Below are 19,283 nucleotides of genomic sequence, written 5' to 3'. Positions count from 1 at the left end.
ACCAGCTCAGCATCACTACAATGATAAACATAATATTAAAGTGTTTGGATTTTATGGAAGTTTCTTTTCTTTTCCAGGTCCAGTGGTTTTCTGAAAACCTCAGTTAAGAAAGGAAGTGTTTCATAAAACTGGTCTCTCAGACAGCAGAAGCCTTTCAGAAACTCTTCCTGGAGCTTGACATATTGCTGGCTTAAGAAAAGGACCATAAATAAACTGGAGTGCTCAGTTATTCTGTGTTGCAGTTAAGTTTTCAAGTCTTGTTCAGAAAAAACATGTTATCCATAACATCTTTTAAAGGATGTGATGTTATATTTTGGACTTGCAACTAATAACTGGTTGTAGCTTGGTATTCCAGAAGTAATGAGCAAATGATAATGCTGCATCATAACAGGGACAGTGTGAAAAAAAATGTTTTATCTAATGGAGTTGTCGATGTTTCACAGATTGTGGGTGTTCTGTAGGAATTGTTAAGTCGCATTTATATGGTTTACTTCGAGGCTTTGTCTGAATTTAAGTGCTGCACTCTTCAGGTCTGTTCAGAAACATTTGTGGGACTCATTTAAGGGACTTGCTGCTGTGATTCTGTGTACACCAGGGATACATATGTATGTTGGATTTAGAATTTTCACAAATTCATGATTTGAGTGCCACCTTTTTGCAGTCTGAAAACATTGCTATAAGGACTAAGACTAAATTTTGAATCATAATTAAAAGTCTTCTGTCCCTCAATGCTATAAGGGATGGGCAGAGGTCATAGGTCATTCTGCATTTCGGAAGAATTTGTATATCTGTCATCTTTCATTATGAACTTGATATCACTTAATAATTAGCCTTGATCATATAGATAATAAACAGATTGTCAGCATACATATCCCTATTGTACACATACACAATGTGTACACATACACATTTCTTTTGGAACCTCCCTCTTTATTTCTTTGTATTTTGGCATTTTTACACAAAAATATTTTGTTTGAAAAATTATGATGTCTGTGTAAACAAAGTTGCACAAATAAATGTTTACCTGCTGTTTTCCTACATATAGTAGTTTGTTGACTGCATGGACTAAAATAAATTCTTGCAACATTAAAGCATGGTATTGAGTAAATTTGACATAAAAAAATGATGGCAACAAAGTGACCAATAACATTAAATACATTTTAAGGCATGTGGTACCCATTATAAGTTAATGCTACTTATTTTAATTATTGAATCCAAATCATTCTTATCCAAATATATAGAAAGATAGCCTCAATTTCACCCATAAAATTAGTGAACATAACTCAATACCATCCAGATATTTAGTGAATAGAAATCAATTTAATCCTGATACTTGGTAAATATAAATTAATTCCACCCACTAAATTAGTTGTCCTCAATCACTTTTTTGCAGATATTTGTTAAATATGACTTACTATTTTACAGATACCTAGTAAATATTAATCAGTTTTACCTGTAAAATTGATTTGGATTTAATCAACATTTGGCATATTTTAATTAAATCCAAAATATCTTAACCAATGATTTCAATTTAATAATTTTGTTTAAATGTAATTAATTAAATCAATAGTTTTTAATAAATTTGAAGTAATTAAAATCTATTCAATTATATTAATTGTCACTTTGTTGCCTTAATTTTTTTAAGTAGACAATGGTCAAACTTTTCTAAGTGCACATGAGAGTCCACACCGGAGAGAAACCTTTCACTTGCTCACTTTTCGGTAAAAGATTTAGCGAAAAAGGAAATCCGAATAAACACAAGAGAATCCACACAGGGGAGAAACCATTCAGTTGCACCGTATGTGAGAAAAAACGTAATTTGCCGTCACCTCAAAAACCACAGGTGTCCTTGTAAGAGGAGCAGCGAACATGTAGAGCAGAACTTAACCAGAGAGGAGGAAAGAGCAAGGAAATAATCAGCAGATCAATGATCATTCAAATAATCATTAGTTGCAGCTTTAAAATTTTTCAACTTTATGCATTTTGGTATCCATGCTCAAGCTATTGTTGCTGTGTGGTTTATAATATTCAGCAGTTCACATGCATTCAGTGTAAGAACATCAAGTTGTTTAATTCATTGTAGTTCACACGCTGTATGTAAAGCTTTGTGCTCAATATGTATTTATTTATTTATTTATCCATATATCAACAATATATTTTCAGATTATTACAGTTCATTTAAAATGTTGGTCCAAGCCTTTGTGGACAAAGTCTTCAGTCACAGTTTGACTTTGGGAAACAGGCTGATATGTGTTTAGAAGTTCAATAAAAAAAGATCCATATATACTGCCAGCAGCTGCTGTACCAGTCACTTCCTGAGGTCTCTGCTGGTTGCTTGGCAAACTCACAGCAACGACTCCAAGAAGTTATAACGCCCAGCAAATAGGTCCTGCACATAAACATCTATGTAACCACAATGTGTGTTTTTGAACCTGAAAGTTTTGGTTTGAAATAGAAAAGTTCACAGGTGCTGCACCCTAAATGTCAATGATTCCAATCATCAGTTAAGAAGCCGACAAGTCAAAATTAAATGTATTCGGTAAAATACTTTTACTTTGAAACAAACAATGTACACAGAGCAAGGCAGATAACATATCAGGCTATCAACTTTTGTAGGTCTAGTCTTGTCTAAAACTCCCTACACTGTACTGTGATGGCCAAAGGACGCAGAGCAGCGTGGCTTGGATATGTTTGCTGCTGTTCTCTGCTTTGACCAGGACACGCTCTTAATTTATTTGACTGTGTGGAAATATCAGAATTGACATGTTGGTTATATGAGTGTTGTGTGGGGCAGGTGCTGTGGACTGTAGGCTAAAGCTGTGCATACACTGTAAACAGAGGTGGATTAATGCACAGGCAGGCCTAGGCTGCAGCCTACGGGGCCCCAAGTGGCCCCACATTGGCCACTGTTTTAAAAAAAAATGTATTAACTACAATGGAAAGAAAACTTGCCTCCTATTGGGGCCCTTAGAAACATTAAAAAAATAAGGCACTAATTGGATATATACAGGACACATTTACTCAATCAGCTGCATCATGTGGCTGGGTTCCTATGGTCAGTTTTGTTGTCAAATGATACCCCACTCACTGTTACTACAGAGTATAGCAGCAAAATGTCAAAAAGGTAATGTGATAGCCAGCACGAAAAAGAGAAGAACAGCGCCTGAAAGAACAAAGGGACCAAGATCTACTGAAGAAAATTCCTGAATTAACAGGATTTTTTTAGGTTGCAGACTCGTCTTCTGATTTTTTCTGATGAAGCATGATTAATAAATGCCCCTGACCACCTTAATCCTCCACTGACTGTAGATTGTTGAATTCCACCTCATACTGTATTAAAAAAAAATGGTCTGTGATGTAAAGCCAAAGCTCATGATTTATGTTCTCACACTGTACGATCTGATCATCAAGCAAACCACCTGAGTGCTAACACTGTATGTGTCAAATAGAAAATAAAACCGCCTATCGGCCCCCGTGGACCAATCTTTCAATTGATATTTGTCAATGAAGATTAGTTTAAGGGCTCTGAAGTTGCAGAGGTCAGCAACATTATACCAGCGGTTCACAGTAATCAGCACCTCTGTAGTGCCTCCCAATGCAGTGACTGTGGGGAATTGACTCGTAGCTCTGCTTTAACTGTCGGAGAGCCTGAAGACGGGCAAACAAAATTTCTGACGTCAGAAATTCATCCAAGCCTCATCGCCGGCCATGATCACTCCCGTTCCTCAATGCAAATGAGGCCTGATGAGGCTGAAATTCCTTCCGACTCCAGAATGAGTCTTTCAGCACAAAAATCAGGTCAGAAACAGGCTCAATCACACAGAGCACGCCCAGCTTAACTGATGAATAACTCGTTCAAAATATTGCGATTTACAATTTAATTATTTTTAGATTTTTGCCACACAGCGATGCTCTTGTGCTTAAGCCATGCTGTTAACATTGATATATTGACACCTCTCTATCATCATCCTGCATCAGAAAACAAGAAATATGCTCTCATATGAGCTGGAGAAGAAAACCCCCAACCAATAGCTGTAAAGTCCATTTATCTGCAGTACTTTTCCCCTATCGACCTTTGCGGACCCTGAGGTCCTCCGGTGCTGGCCTTTTAACCATAACACAAGTAAGAACCAAAACACATGGGGAGGCAGCATTCAGTTATTATGGCCCCAGATTGCGGAACAGCCTGCCGGAGAACCTCAGAGCCGCAGAGAATGTTGATGTTTTTAAAAAGAGGTTCAAGACCCACCTTTTTAATCAGGCTTTTAACTGACCGGTTTAATTCTTTCTATTTCATTTTATGCTTCTTATATATATATATTTTTTTTTTTTAATCATTTTTAGCTTCTATTCCTTTTATTTTATTTTACTGCTTAGACTGTTTTTCACCCTCTCAGTTTTTAGCCCCCTCGGTTTTTGATGGGGGTGCTGTCCCGCGGACGGCCCTGGCCCGGCTGGCTTGGGAGCCCTTCATCGTAGTGTGGACCCTCCTGTCTGCCTGGGCTGGGGTGGTCCCTGTGGCTGCGCCCCCTGCAGCCATGGACTGTGATTCCTCTCGTTGTGCAAGGCCCTCAAAGGTAGATTGTTTTTCACCTCAGACCTCGTGAGGGTGTGTCTCTGTGTGTATATTTTCGGGGATGGGAGGTTTGGGTTTTCATGGTGTTTTCTTTTTTGTTGTTCATGTTTTGTTTCGGGGTTTTTTCATTTTGCTTTCTTTTTCTGTAAGGCACTTTGTGTAAAAAGTATGAAAAGTGAAAAGATTGATAAAGATAAAGATTGATTGATTGATTGAGTTTTGTTTCCTAAACCTAACTATGTAGTTTTGTTGTCTAAACCTAACCAAGTAGTTTTGTTACCTAACCCTAACCAATTAGAGTGAAATAAGCTCCACGTTTTAGAAAGATACACTGCACAGCTGCCAGCTGTCCCTAGGCCCTGAACATGGCCTGTATGGAGTAGGATCATCAGCCAGGTTAACCAACCGGTTACCAACCCAACTGAGCAGAACAAAGAGCAATCTGATTCCTCTTTTGTCTAAGAGCAAACTCTGGTTTAACTAGAGTAATTTTGATTATTATCTTTGATAATTTTTGGTGATAGCTAAAATTTACTTGATTAACGATAAGTTTATTGAGGATACTCAATCTGAACGTGAGTCAAGTCCCTACATTTAATTGGTTCTCTGTGTGATGTTTAATTTTCTTTTTTAAATATTTCATTTGATAATCCCACCTTTGATCCAATTAACCTAGAGTACCTACATTGTCTAAATCTAACCAAGACATTTTGTTGACTAAACCTAGCAAAGTAGTTCTGTTGACTAAACCTAACAAAGAAGTATTGTTCTCTATACCTACAGTGCCTATTTGAAATAGTCACTTTTTTTGTTTTACAGCCTGAAATGATAATACATATATATATATATATATATATATATATTTATTTATTTATTTTATTTTTTTACAGCGTGAATTACACATTTTGCCCTACAACATTTAAGTGAAATTTAATTTCTGAAAATTATAGTAATATATAATATTATAATAATAATATAATAACCATTATAATTATTTTCAGGTATAACCAGCCACGGGGCTACCAAGGGGCCCATGGTGACTTTGAAGGGGTTACACATTTTAATGGCAGAGCTTGGTCGATCTGCTCATGTGATCTCACAAGTTCTACATGTATGGCAGGGTGGCAAGAAAGAAGCCTCTTCTGAAAAAATGTCACACTGAGTCTTGTTTACAATATACTAAAAAACATATTGAAGACTGATGCCATGTGCTTAAGGGTTATATGGTCGGAAGAGATGAAAATTTAACTTTTTGGGCTGAACTCTAAACGCTATGTTTGGTAGAAACCAAACACAGCACACCACAGAAAACACACCATCCCTACAGTGAAGCATGGTGGTGGCAGCATTATGTTGTGGGCTTGTTAATGTTCAGCAGGGACTGGGCAATTGGTCAGGATTGAACGGAAAATGGATGCTGCCAAGTACACCCAAATTCTTGAGGAAAACCTACAGCCCTCTGTTAGACACTTGAAAATGGGCAGGTGGTTCAACTTCCAGCATGATAAATGACCCAAAACACATCTCCATAAAAACAACACAGTGGCTTAAGGACAGGAAGGTGAATGTCCTAGACTGCTGTAATTCCACCATTTGTCCACTATTTTAAATAGGTCTCATAGCCCGACACACTTCCAGGGGGAAGTGAAGTAGTCTGTTGGGCCAGCGAAAGTCTCTATTGCGCCTCCTCTATGGGCCCCATAATGAGGAAGTAATGTTGATCATCTGGGTATTTTTACATGTGACGGTTCAACTTTTTTGGCTTAATGCGCCGCTGAGCCACTTTCACAGGAACAGGGGCTCTGCCTTAAACGCTGCTATGGCTGTGACAAAGTTAACCAGTTCCCATTGCACTTAGGACACATTATACCAATTGATCCTTGACAGGGGCCAGGGCATGCTGAAGCTGAAACGCATGTGATAGAAAGAGACGGATTAATGTATTATTTGTTAATCTGGCAGCAGTGATGCAGTGAGAAAATATTAGCAGATTAATGCACTACAAAAACAATTCTCTTGCCAGGGTGTCATGCTTAACCCGCGGAAGAGAGACACTGTATATCATCATTCCAACATTGCCGTTATGTATTCATATTACTTCATATTATTTAATGCTGATAGCAACATCAAAGAGAGATAGCTGCAGATTGGTTTTATTAGACCGCATTATAGGAAGTCTTGGGTTATTAAGATGGTAAGTGCTGATATGATACAAGAAATCTGTCAGGACGTGTCATTACGTGTGTTTGTGTGTGTGTGTGTGTGTGTGTGTTTGTTTCGATGTCCTGCCGGATTTTGCACCTCACCAGACTTGAAGATTTAGGCTCTCTATTGCATTCTGTCCAGAGGATATGCAACATCTGGTTGTCTAAACTCCTTTGCATGGACACAAGACACTTTTGTTCATAACATCCAAACAGTCTATTACACAGATGGGTAGTGTGACACATATTGAACATGTCAGCAAAATTAAACTTATTCCTTATGAGGCACCATGCAAACCATGTGTTATTCTAGGCCGCTCACATATATTCCTTTCATTTGTGACGAGGTCTGTTTTTAGTGTGCATATTTTATTTGTTTGCTGTCATTTTATCGTTATTTATCATTACATGTTGTGTTTTTATTGTTTTACAGTGTGTTTTATGTTGATGTGTATGCAGTGCTTACTTTTACTGAAATTACCCTGAAGAGGTGGTTGCAAAAAAAAACAGGTATAAGACTCTTTTGAACCAGGAAAAAGAGGGACGGCAAGCGGGCGGTGGAGAGAGCAGGTCAGGTGGACACATGGCCGCTGGGCCACAGCACCCAGTCATGAAAGCGTTGAGGAAGCGGGGTTGTGGAGAGAGCGTGTCAGGCGGACCCAAGCACAAGCCGCAGGGCCGCCAGGAGCACCCACAGCACCCTCAGCACCCACGATCGGAAAATCGGTGAGGAAACGGGGGTGGATGCCAGGACCTGAGATGGCCGGGGGACCTTCGCTGCAGAGAGGAAGCACTGAGAAACAGAGCCAGCCAGCGGCCTGCATCTGGCCGGTGAGACTTACGCCTGGTGGACAACAGCAGGTCGTTCACCAGGCGGAACAAGTGTGTCTATGACGTGGAGCGGCAGACGCGGGAGGCTGGTTGCGGGGCCAGGCGAAAGGGGAAGGCAACTGTTACAGTATGTGGACTGGTACGTTGGCGGAGGACTGGTTGGTCACTTCAGCGGGGGAGCAAGTGCTGGGGAGCAGCGAGTGAATCGCAAAGAAGAAGAGTGTCCTCCTGCCTCCTTGAGAGTTGGAGGTCAGACCTGAGAGACATTGGAAGAGACGTGGGGCTGGGTTACCTAGTTTTAAATTGATCTTTTTTAATAAAGTTTCTGAAACTTTTATTATAACCCCGTCACACATTCTCCTTTCCCATACATATATTTTTAACTTCAAATCAATGTATTTTATTTTGCTTATTTTGATACTATTACTACTTATAATGAAAATACTATTTATGTATCCATAGAGCCTTTTCAAAACCTAAGTTATAAAGTGCTTCACAGCAAATTCAAATAAGCACTTATTTTTACGGAGCCCTTGAGGTGACATGGACAGTTAGGGCTACACTTAAGCAAAGTGTGCGTAGGAGATACTTTTTAAGGCTTAATTGGGCTGTTTTGAGAACAAGAAAGCAGTGCTGAAGGAAGTACTTGGTGCACGATACAAAGGGAATTGAAAAATCAGCCAAATGCAGCATAAACAAAATGTTTTACATTCTAAGTAACCAACAACTGTCTTAGTACATAATGGAATTGTGCATAGGCGCCGACTTGTCACATACAGTGTGTTATATACAGCAATGTCACATCCAGTGCAGTTGTCTGGTTTAGGTTCTGAATGTAACAACAATATTTAAATATCACTAAAGCAATTTATTTTGGCGTGCATGTTTTGCTGTTTGCCATCTCTGTTATACTATAGAAGTTTCATTGAGTGTTTTCTCCCTCTGTATTGTTGCATGGTAACCTATTGAATTAGATTTGTGCTAAAAGAAAACTAACAAAAATAGTAATTTGTTAGTAGTATTGGGGGTGATTCTGCCTTGAAAAGTATGAGAAACTTTGGCAGTAAGAACGCAAAAGTTCTTTGTTTTCCTAAGGACATGGTATCTGACATGAATGAAGAAAACATAGATAACGTGAAGGAGCACCAAACAGTGAAACGACTTATATTGCACATAGGGTCAAATGATGATTTGAAACAGCCGTCTGAGGCACTGAATCAAGAGTTTATTGATCTGCTAGACACATTCAGCTGTCTGAACATTGAAGTTTCCATCGGTGGGCCTCTGCCGCCCGTTGGAAAAGGAGTTGAGAAATTATCAAGACTTCTGAGTTTTAACACATGGCTTTCAAATGCATGTGCCTTTTACTCAGTTCTTTTACTGACAATTTCAACTTTTTTTGGGACTGCAGACCAAAGGCTCAGCATGAAGAGAGTTTTGAGCATTATCAGCGAGGAGAAAAAGTCCAACCCCCACAACTCCTTAAGGACAAACCCGCTAATGCCCCCACCCCAAACACCATCCAGCTCCCCCTTCTCTACACCCACTCTGTCCCCCTCCTCCCCTCTCTTGGAGTTCACTGACCACATGAAACAGCTGGTTACTGCTGGGACCAAATACACACCCGGCCTGATTCCTAGATTGCATCCCTTAAATAACCCACTGCATCTTCCCCCACTGACCCCTCTCCCATCACTCTAAGTCCAGTTCTGGCCAAATCACCATAGACACATCATGCACCACCCCCACCTCGACGACAGAATCATCCTTTGTCTCAACAACCTGATAACAACAGTACAGCACGTTCACTGACTTGTGTACAAAATACAGAAAGCTCCAACTGATATGTGCTGGGCTCAGACTACAGGACGGACTGTATTCATGGCCAGAAGAAGTCAGGGCCCAAGTCGATCTTCCTCAGTTCAAGTCTTGATAAGTAATCGAAAAAGGCTAAGCAAAAAAAAAACAAACTCATTCTACAAATTTATCAAATCTAGCATCCTTCCCTCGTCAGTCACAGCCAATCCTAAAACATGGGGCAGACAATAATGATGCTACCACACTAAATCTAGCCTTATTAAGTATCAGGTCTTTGGCAGGAAAAACATTTTTAACCTATGCTTTTTATCAAGCATAATCTTGATTGTTTATTTTGAACTGAAACCTGGTTAAATCAGGATAACAATGGTGCTGTTCTTATTGAATCAGCTTCTCCCAAGTTCAGTTTTAAAAGTGAAGTCAGATTTCATAAGAAAGGAGGAGGAGTGGCTGTCCTGTTTATTGATTCCCTCCAATGCAAGCAGATTATGGAAACTTTGCCTCCTTTGAATATGTAGCTCTTAAGTTGAATTCTTACTCCCGAGTTATGTTTCTAAATGTCTACAGGCCACAAAATATTGTGCAACCTTTTTTGAAGAATTTTCTGAACTGCTGCCTATGATCTGTATTAACTTTGACTATGTAGTTATTGTTGGTGATTTTAACATTCATGTTGACAAACTTCATGACAAAGGGACTAAATAACTTCATTATGTCATTGATAACTATGGATTTATGACAAAGAAATGCCGACTTGGACCGACAGATTAGGAGGGAAGACCTAGAAATTGAAATACTAGAGCACAAGTTAGAGGTAGGTGCATGGTCACAGGTGAATGATGTTAATTATGTTAACTATTGGAACATTAACTAAACTGGCTCTTGTATTTGCAGGAAATAAAGAAGACCTAATGAAATGTGTATTATGTCTGTATTTGACTGCTGTGGTGCTGATGATGGTGGTGACTCAATCACTAAAGTGATGATGGTATATGGTGTCTCTGACTGCTCTGCCGTCCAGTATAGCTGACAGGTGGATGGGGTCATCATCAGGGTCTTCAATTTGTAGGGCAGGGTGTTGCTCTCCTCTAATAGTGGCAATATTATGAAGAACAACACATGCCACAATAATATCACTGGTAACGTGCTCTCAGCAAGTCTATGGTCATCTCAACCCGGTTGAAGTTCTGTTGGGGGCCTGGTTCAGTGTCAGGGAAGGGGCCAGCAGCCTAGGTTGGCATGGGTAACCCTTGTCACCAAGCAGATGGCTATCAGACTCTCCTGTAATGTATAGTTGATACATTAGGGTATATTTAAAGGAGGGAGACAAGTGAATTATACAGTTTAGTGCAAATATTTAGGCTGCTTACCACGTTGCAGTCTGTTGCTCAGGTTAGACTCCCGATAAATCCTTGAGTCATGAACAGACCCAGACCACTTGGCCTCCACACTGGAAATCATGTATGCAGCATCACATACGATCTTGACAGTGAAGAGATTGACAGATGTTGAACTATGATGTAGTCTTTAATATTTTGAAACAGTAGTCAATACACATGTACCTGCACATATTTGCTGTGAATGGACTTCCTATTCACATAAGCTGCTTCATTATGTAATGGAGTTGTAATGGGGATGTGTTTGCCATCTATGCAGCCAATCACACTGGGAAATCCTGAAAGAAATTAAAATGAATAATCCCAGTCTGAGGTTGCAGCACAATGCCAATGACAGAATATTATTTAATATTAATTCAGGAGGATTAGCTGTCCTCCTGGATGCCTCTATGTTTAGTTTTTCATTACGGTGTCAAACATAACGTTACCTATCTGATCAGTCTTTATAGTTTTGTTTGAGTAAATGTGTCAGTCGCGTTCTGTTTGTTGCTTGTTGTTACGGTAACAGGAAGAGAGAGAGTAACCGCTGAACATTTAAACATCAACTAGTTCTACTCAAGCACTCACAGCTCTCCTTCTTTCAGCCGCTTTCTTGCTAATTAAACATTACACGCTGTTAGCCACTTTAACTTAGAAGTTAGCTTCTCGGCTGGTGATGGCTTGGCTGTCTTATGTTTAGCTACTCCTCTGCCTCCTTTAGTGATAATGGTAGATGTAATAAGTGTAGTGTATTTGTAGCGCTGGAGGCGCCATTCTGAGCAATGTGAACTTAGCGACACCAGAGACCATAGTAAAATGCATCCCAGGGGCCAGAGCGGGCGACATTGAGTCCTATTTGAAACTGCTGGCTAAGGATAAACGTAAATATGATAAGATTGTTATTCACGTCGGCGGTAATGACACTGTCTGACAATGTCACTGAAATTAATGTGGAGTCGGTGTGTGTATATGCAAAAAATATGTCGGACTCCGTAATTTTCTCTGGTCCCCTGCCCAACTTGACTTGCGATGACGTGTATAGCCGCATGTCATCATTCCGTCACTGGCTGTCTAGATGGTGCCTGATAAATAATGTGGGCTTCGTAGATAATTGGCAGTCTTTCTGGGGAAAACCTGGTCTTATTAGGAAAGATGGTATTCATCCTACTTTGGAGGGTGCTGCTCTCATATCTAAGAACCTGGACGCAGTCGTTAGCGGTCTAAAACCATGCCAACCCAGTGTTGGGATCAGGAAGCAGAGTCACAGTTTAATACACCACTCTGCGCTGCCCTTATCTCAGGTGCCCAGGAAGTAGAGTGGCAGTCTAACACACCTCTCTGCGCTCCCTGTGGAGCATTTTCCAGCTCACTATAGTATACAAACAGAAGAGGCGCTATACAGGAAAACTTGATACAAATCAACACCGAATCTGCGATAATGCAACAAAATCAGATAATAAAATGTGGACTTTTAAACATCAGATCTCTGTCGTCTAAAGCTGTATTAGTAAATGATTTGATATCAGATAACCATATTGAATTACTCTGTCTGACTGAAACATGGCTGTGTCCTGAAGAATATGTTAGCCTAAATGAATCCACTCCTCCCAGTCATATTAATACTCATATTCCTCGAGGCAGTGGCCGAGGAGGAGGCGTTGCAGCTATTTATGAGTCAGGCCTATTAATAAACCCTAAACCTAAACTAAATTATAACTCATTTGAAAGTCTGGAAAACTGTGCAGCCAATTATACTTTTTATAGTGTACCGTGCTCCTGGTCCGTACTCTGAATTTCTGTCTTAATTCTTAGAGTTTCTGTCAAATTTAGTCCTTAAATCTGATAGAGTAATCATTGTAGGAGATTATTCATGTGGACGTTGTTACTAATAGCCTTAGTACTGCATTTATCTCTCTATTAGATTCGATTGGTTTTAGTCAGAGTGTACATAAACCTACTCACTGTTTTAATCACACCCTCAACCTTGTTTTGGCTTATGGTGTGGAAATCATTGACTTAATAGTCTTTCCACAGAATACTATTTTATCAGACCATTAATTAATAACTTTTGAATTCATATGACAGGACTACTCACCTCTAGGCAAAAGTTTCTACACTAGATGTTTATCGGCTAGTGCTATAACTAAATTTAAGGAATCGATTCCATCTGCATTTAATTAAATGCCTTATCCTAATATTCAAGATCCCTGCATTAACGTTGGAAAGAAATGGCGCTCTACTAAATTTAAGGAATCTCGCTTAGCTTGGCATGAAAGTCTAAAAACATATAGGAAGGCCCTCCGTAATGCCAGAGCAGCCTATTACTCATCTTTAATAGAGGAGAAGAATAACAATCCTAGATTTCTTTTCAGCACTGTAGCCAGGCTGACAGAGAGCCACAGCTCTATTGAGCCATGTATTCCTATAACCCTCAGTGGTAACGACTTCATGACCTTCTTTAATGACAAAATTATAACTACAGATTTTTCTTCAAACCCAGGAACCAACTGTACGACCTGATATGTTCTTGGACTGCTTTTCTACAGTCGACCTTAACAAATTAACATGCACTATTTCAGCATCAAAGGCCTTTACTTGTCTCCTAGACTCTATCCCAACTAGGTTACTTAAAGAAGTGTTACCTTTAGTTAGCCCTCCTGTATTAGATATGATTAACATGTCTTTATTAGCAGGTAATGTACCACAGTCTTTGAAAGTAGCTGTAATTAAACCTCTCCTTAAAAAGCCCAGTCTTGATCCTGATGTACTCGCCAACTATAGACCTATATCTAACCTTCCTATTCTCTCTAAGATCCTCGAGAAATTAGTTGCCAATCAACTGTGCGACGTTTTACATAATAATGAGTTATTTGAGGACTTCCAGTCCGGATTTAGAATGAATCAGAGCACTGAGACAGCACTGGTAAAAATTACTAACGACCTTCTAATAGCTTCAGACAAAGGACTTCTCTCTGTACTTGTCTTACTAGATCTTAATGCTGCCTTTGACACTATTGACCATCACATCCTGCTACAGAGACTGGAGCATCTAATTGGCATTACAGGAACCCCACTGAGCTGGTTTAAGTTATATTTATCAGATAGATCTCAGTTTGTACATGTTAATGACAAATCTTCCATTCACACTAAAGTTAGTCACGAATTCCCACGCCCAACGGGGTTCTGTCCATGGACCGATTCTATTCACCTTATATATGCTTCCCTTAGGAAATATTATAAGAAAGCACTCCATAAACTTTCATTGTTAGCTGATGATACACAATTATATTTGTCAATCAAACCAGATGAAACCTATCAGTTTGATAAACTTCAAATGTGCATTAAGGAAATAAAAAGCTGGATGACCTGCAATTTTCTGATGTTAAACTCAGATAAAACTGTCATTGTACTTGGCCCCAAAGGCCTCCGAAACTCAATAGCTAAAGACATTGTTACTCTGGATGATGTTGTGTTGTCCTCCAGCACCACAGTAAGGAATCTGGGTGTTATTTTTGATCAGGACATGTCCTTTGATTCTCACATGAAATTTACGACAAGGACTTTCACCTGCGTAATATTGCGAAAATTAGGAACATTGTGTCTAAGAAAGATGCAAAAAAACTAGTCCGTGCATTTGTTACTTCTAGGCTGGACTACTGCAACTCCTTATTATCAGGCTGCTCCAATAAGTCTGTTAAGAGTCTCCAGTTGGTCCAAAATGCTGCAGCTCGTGTACCAACAAATCAAAGAGAACATATTTCTCCTGTATTAGCTTCTTGGCACCGGCTTCCTGTAAAATCTAGAATATAATTTAAAAATCCTTCTCCTTACCTACAAAGCTCTTATTGATCAGGCTCCGTCGTATCTTAAAGAGCTCATAGTACCGTATTATCCGACTAGATTGCTGCGCTCTCAGAATGCAGGGCTACTTGTCGTTTCTAGAGTCTCCAAAAGTAGAATGGGAGGCAGAGGCTTCAGCTACCAAGCTCCTATCCTGTGGAACCAACTACCAAGTGTTATTCAGGAGGCAGACACTGTCCCCTTATTTAAGAGTAAACCTAAAACTTTCCTTTTTGATAAAGCTTACAGCTAGGGCTTACGAGCCCTTAGCAATGTTGTTATTTTTAAGCTGATTTTGTTCTGCTTAATGATGCTCTATAGGCCTAGTCTGCCGGGGGATAATACTTTTCCTGATACTCTGAGCTCCTCTACTCTCTGTCTGTATCATTCATGTCTCATCAATGCATGTTACTAATTCAACTTCTTCCCCGGAGTTGTTTGTGCTTTGTCGTCTCACAGGTCTCTGCTGATCGTGGTGGTGCCTGCTGCCGTGGTCCTGCATGACGTTTCCTGCTACTATTATAATCTATAACCTTAGCTGTGCTTGTTTCTACTATTTGGCTGTATTAACTGCCATAACATATAAGTCATATTCACATTACTATAGATATTATTATAGTTACTGGAAGTGTGTCTGTCTCTGTCTTTGTGTGTGTCTTTGTCTCTCTTTGTCCATCTGTCCGTCTTTTCTCTTTCTCTCTCCTTTTCTTCCTCCCCAACCGGTCAACACAGATGGCCGTCCTCCACAGAGCTGGGAGGACGGCCATCTGCCTGTAATAGGGAAGGTTTTCGTTGCCACCATACTCTACGGGGGAATTGTTGGGTCTATGTTTATCAGAGTGTGGTCTTTACCTAGTTTGTAAAGTGTCCTGAGATAACTTTTGTTATGATTTGGCACTATAAATAAAATTGAATTGAATTGAATTAATTTAATGGATCTCTACATCATTCACCTGTAATCCTGTGGAAGTCCTCCTTGATGGCTCTGACAGGTTTATGTCCAGGGAAAATGATAAAGGTGGGTAGTAGCAATTTCAGGGCAAGGCACACTTTTCTGACCGCTCTGCAAACAGTTGCCTGACCCAATTGCTCTGCATCTCTGACATTGTATAAAAAACTCCCATTTTCAAAAATACGCATCACAACACACAATATCTGCTGGGATGTGAGAGCATGACTTCGGTTGTTAATGTTGGAAATGGAAGGACGGATGGGGTTGTGTATGTAAATGATGGACTGTGACGTGAAACGGTACCGCTCAAAAAGATAATTGTCTGGAAATGCAAGAACATTTTATATATTTAATTCTCTGTGCAGTAATGCTGCACCTTCATCCACAGGATCATTATCAAAAGCACATGCCATGGTAGTGAAAATAGTCGCCACCTAATATAACTCCTAATGTAGGCCTACTGATTGATTTTTGCAATGATTTTCTCAGAAAACAGACGGAACTATAGCAGAACTATACTACGCCAAAACCTGCCTGCTGACTGAATGAATGAGGAAATGTGTGTAGCTGAAAGAGGGCGGAGACAGAGAGATACTCAAGGTTGGTTGAGAAAAACCTGGTCCGACCAGGTTAGGTTTATAGATGATGTTACCATGGTAACTGACCCTGAAGTTTAAAATTACCTCTCTCTGTGAAACAGGCCTGAGTTAGCCCTTTTTCTCTGGTTTGAGTTAACTCCCTTTGTGAAATGGAAAACTCAGAGTTTCCCTCATTTCAGGGTTAACTGACTTCGAGTTTTCACTAAACCTGTTTTGTGAAATGGACCCCAGGCGACTATAGTCCAATACAAGCACTGAGCAGATGCATCGAACAAATCAATGATTGGATGGAGCAGAATGTTCTCCAATTAAAAAAAAGAAAAAACTGAAATTATTGTTTTTCAAAAGTCAGCCCCCAACTTCAAACAGTAATGCTAAAAACCACAAACCAAACCAGAAACTTAGGTGTAGTCATGGACTCAGACCTAACCTTCAACAGCCACATTAAAACAGTTACAAAGTCACCCTTCTTTCACCTAAATAATATATCAAGATTAAAGGACTTATGTCTCAGCAGGACTTAGAAAAACTTGTCCATGCATTTATCTTCAGCAGGCTCAACTACTGTAGAAGTGTGTAACTGTCTTTACAGGTCTCCCTAAAAAGTCCATCAGATAGCTGCAGTTAATACAGAACGCTGCTGCTCGAGACCTCACTAAGACCAGAAAAGTTGATCTTTTCACTCCAGTCCTCACATCTTTACACTGGCTTCCTGTCCGTCAAAGAATTGATTTCAAAATACTTCTGTTGGTTTATAAAGCACTGAATGGTTTAGAACCAAAATACATTTCAGATCTTCTGCTCAGCTACGAACCATCCAGACCTCTCTGATCATCTGGAACAGGTCTGCTCTGTGTCCCCAGAGTTAGGACTAAACATGGGACAGGTCTGCTCAGTGTCCCCTGAGTCAGGACTAAACATGGGACAGATCTGCTCTGTGTCCCCAGAGTCAGAACTAAATATGGGACAGGTCTGCTCTGTGTCCCCAAAGTCAGGACTAAACATGGAGAGGCAGCGTTCCGTTTTTTATGCACCACAAATCTGGAACAAACTTTCAGAAAACGGCAGGTCTGCTGCAACTCTTAGTTCTTTTAAATCAAGACTGAAGACTTAAGTAAAGTTAGTAACATCTGTAACTGTAATCATCTTTTATGTTTTAGAACTTTGAAATGTTATTTCTCCCAATGCTTTTAATGTTTTATGTGAAGCACTTTGAATTACCTTGTTGTTGAATTGTGCTATACAAATAAACTATCGTTTATTTTTGCTATTAAAGTTTGTTTTGTTTTTTTACTTATTTTGCTTTGATTTTCTTTATTCATTTTTTCTTTACCTAGCTACTTATGTTATATGTTATTCAGTTACTCAGTTGGTGTGACCAAGTCTGACATGGGTTGTTGGGAGGGATAGCGAGATTCATGTTGGGCTTTTTGGTTTCTATCACTGTTTTTTCACTTTAAAGCAGACACGTTGACGCTGTTATACTTTTTCTTGTGTACTTGTCTGCAAAACTTAATAGAAAGATTTTGGGGGAAAAAAACAGAGAGAGAGCACTAGAGAGGCCGCAAAGCTGAGAGATGCGCAATGGTCTGAGCTTAGAGAGAGAAGCAGAGGAAATCGTAAACAAAATAATGTCAATATTTTACACTACTTGACAAATTATTTGATTGCAATTCATACATTTTATTTTATTTTTTTAATTTCTCTCAAATTTCTATTTTTGTTTGTTTTCTTTTGGCACAAATCTGATTCCATAAAATTCCCACTAGTGGGATAACAAAAGTTTGACTTGAAAACAGTATGAGGTGAATATATTTCTATGCACTGACTATGTTTTCGTGCAAGCACACAAATGTCATGATGCAAAAAGAACACCACAAACTTCAAATGATATTGAATGATATGAAATTTGAGTCAGTATGTGGTTTTTATTATCAATTTAGAGGACACCATTGTGTATCTCGATATCACGATACAATTCCATTGAAAAGACGATAAATGATCAGATTGAATTATCAAGCGATCCCTAAGTTGCATGGACGGGAAGAGCTATCTGTCGAGGTAATCCTGGCCAAGGGGGCCTGGGGGGACTGGGCTTTTAGACAAACTCATTTCATATAGAAAGGGGACATAGGGATGAGCTGTGCATTTTATTGGCTCTTCTGTGTCCGACTCCATCTACACATTAAAGGAAAGTTACTTCTCACACTTATTTTCTTTGTGGAATAACATTTGTCTGAACTACCCGGGCATAAAATGTGTTTGACACAGACGGCATACTCAGAGGCTATGCTGTATGCTTTCTAATGTCTACCTGACTGAGATATATTCCACCTTTTGTGTCTAGGCTTGTTCATGCACTGTAACTATATCTGGCAAAATGCCATGATGTCTGATTGCACCAAAAATATGAAACATTCAATTTTAATCTCCTTGACCCTCAGTTTACTTTCTTCAAAACTTCGATTCCATTTAATTTTGTTCCAGCAAAACTTTGAACTCATTTTAAACCTAATTGAGGTATGATAACTACTGTTACATTAAAATTAATATTTTAAACATCATAAAGCATTAGATTTGTGTGATGCACCACCTGAAGTCTGGATGTCACCCTGTTCGTCAAGTTCTAAACTACAGTTGTGTCACACCCTTTTAAGATTAAAGCTTTAGTCAAGTATTCTTTCACACTTTTAAAGGCCCAGTATACCTTCTCATTTAATTAAATTCATGAGTCACAGCTGGTAGTTTGAGAACAAAACTATTTAGAAGTGACTCGGCTGCTGAATGGCAGTGACTTTAATGAAGAGAATTTATTTTATACACACGTAAAAAAAAAAGAGGCTATACTTAAACACTGCATTTGAAAACAGCACATTAACAAATTATGCCCAGTAGTAATATTCTGGCAACTAATGATGATTCTGGCAACAGTGTGATGAACTTACATTTGAAATAGAAAGATAGTTATATGGTACTTAGAATTAAAAAGACAGATAATGGGAAAGTGGTTAAAAACCTACTTGACCTTCATTTAACAAATGGAAGTCAAATGTAAAGAACATTTTACAAATGTAAATAAAAACATAC

Source organism: Echiichthys vipera (assembly GCF_963691815.1).
Source record: "Echiichthys vipera genome assembly, chromosome: X".
In the NCBI taxonomy this organism is placed as follows: domain Eukaryota; kingdom Metazoa; phylum Chordata; class Actinopteri; order Perciformes; family Trachinidae; genus Echiichthys; species Echiichthys vipera.
The sequence above is the reverse complement of the archived record's forward strand: the minus strand, read 5'-3'. Positions refer to the sequence as shown.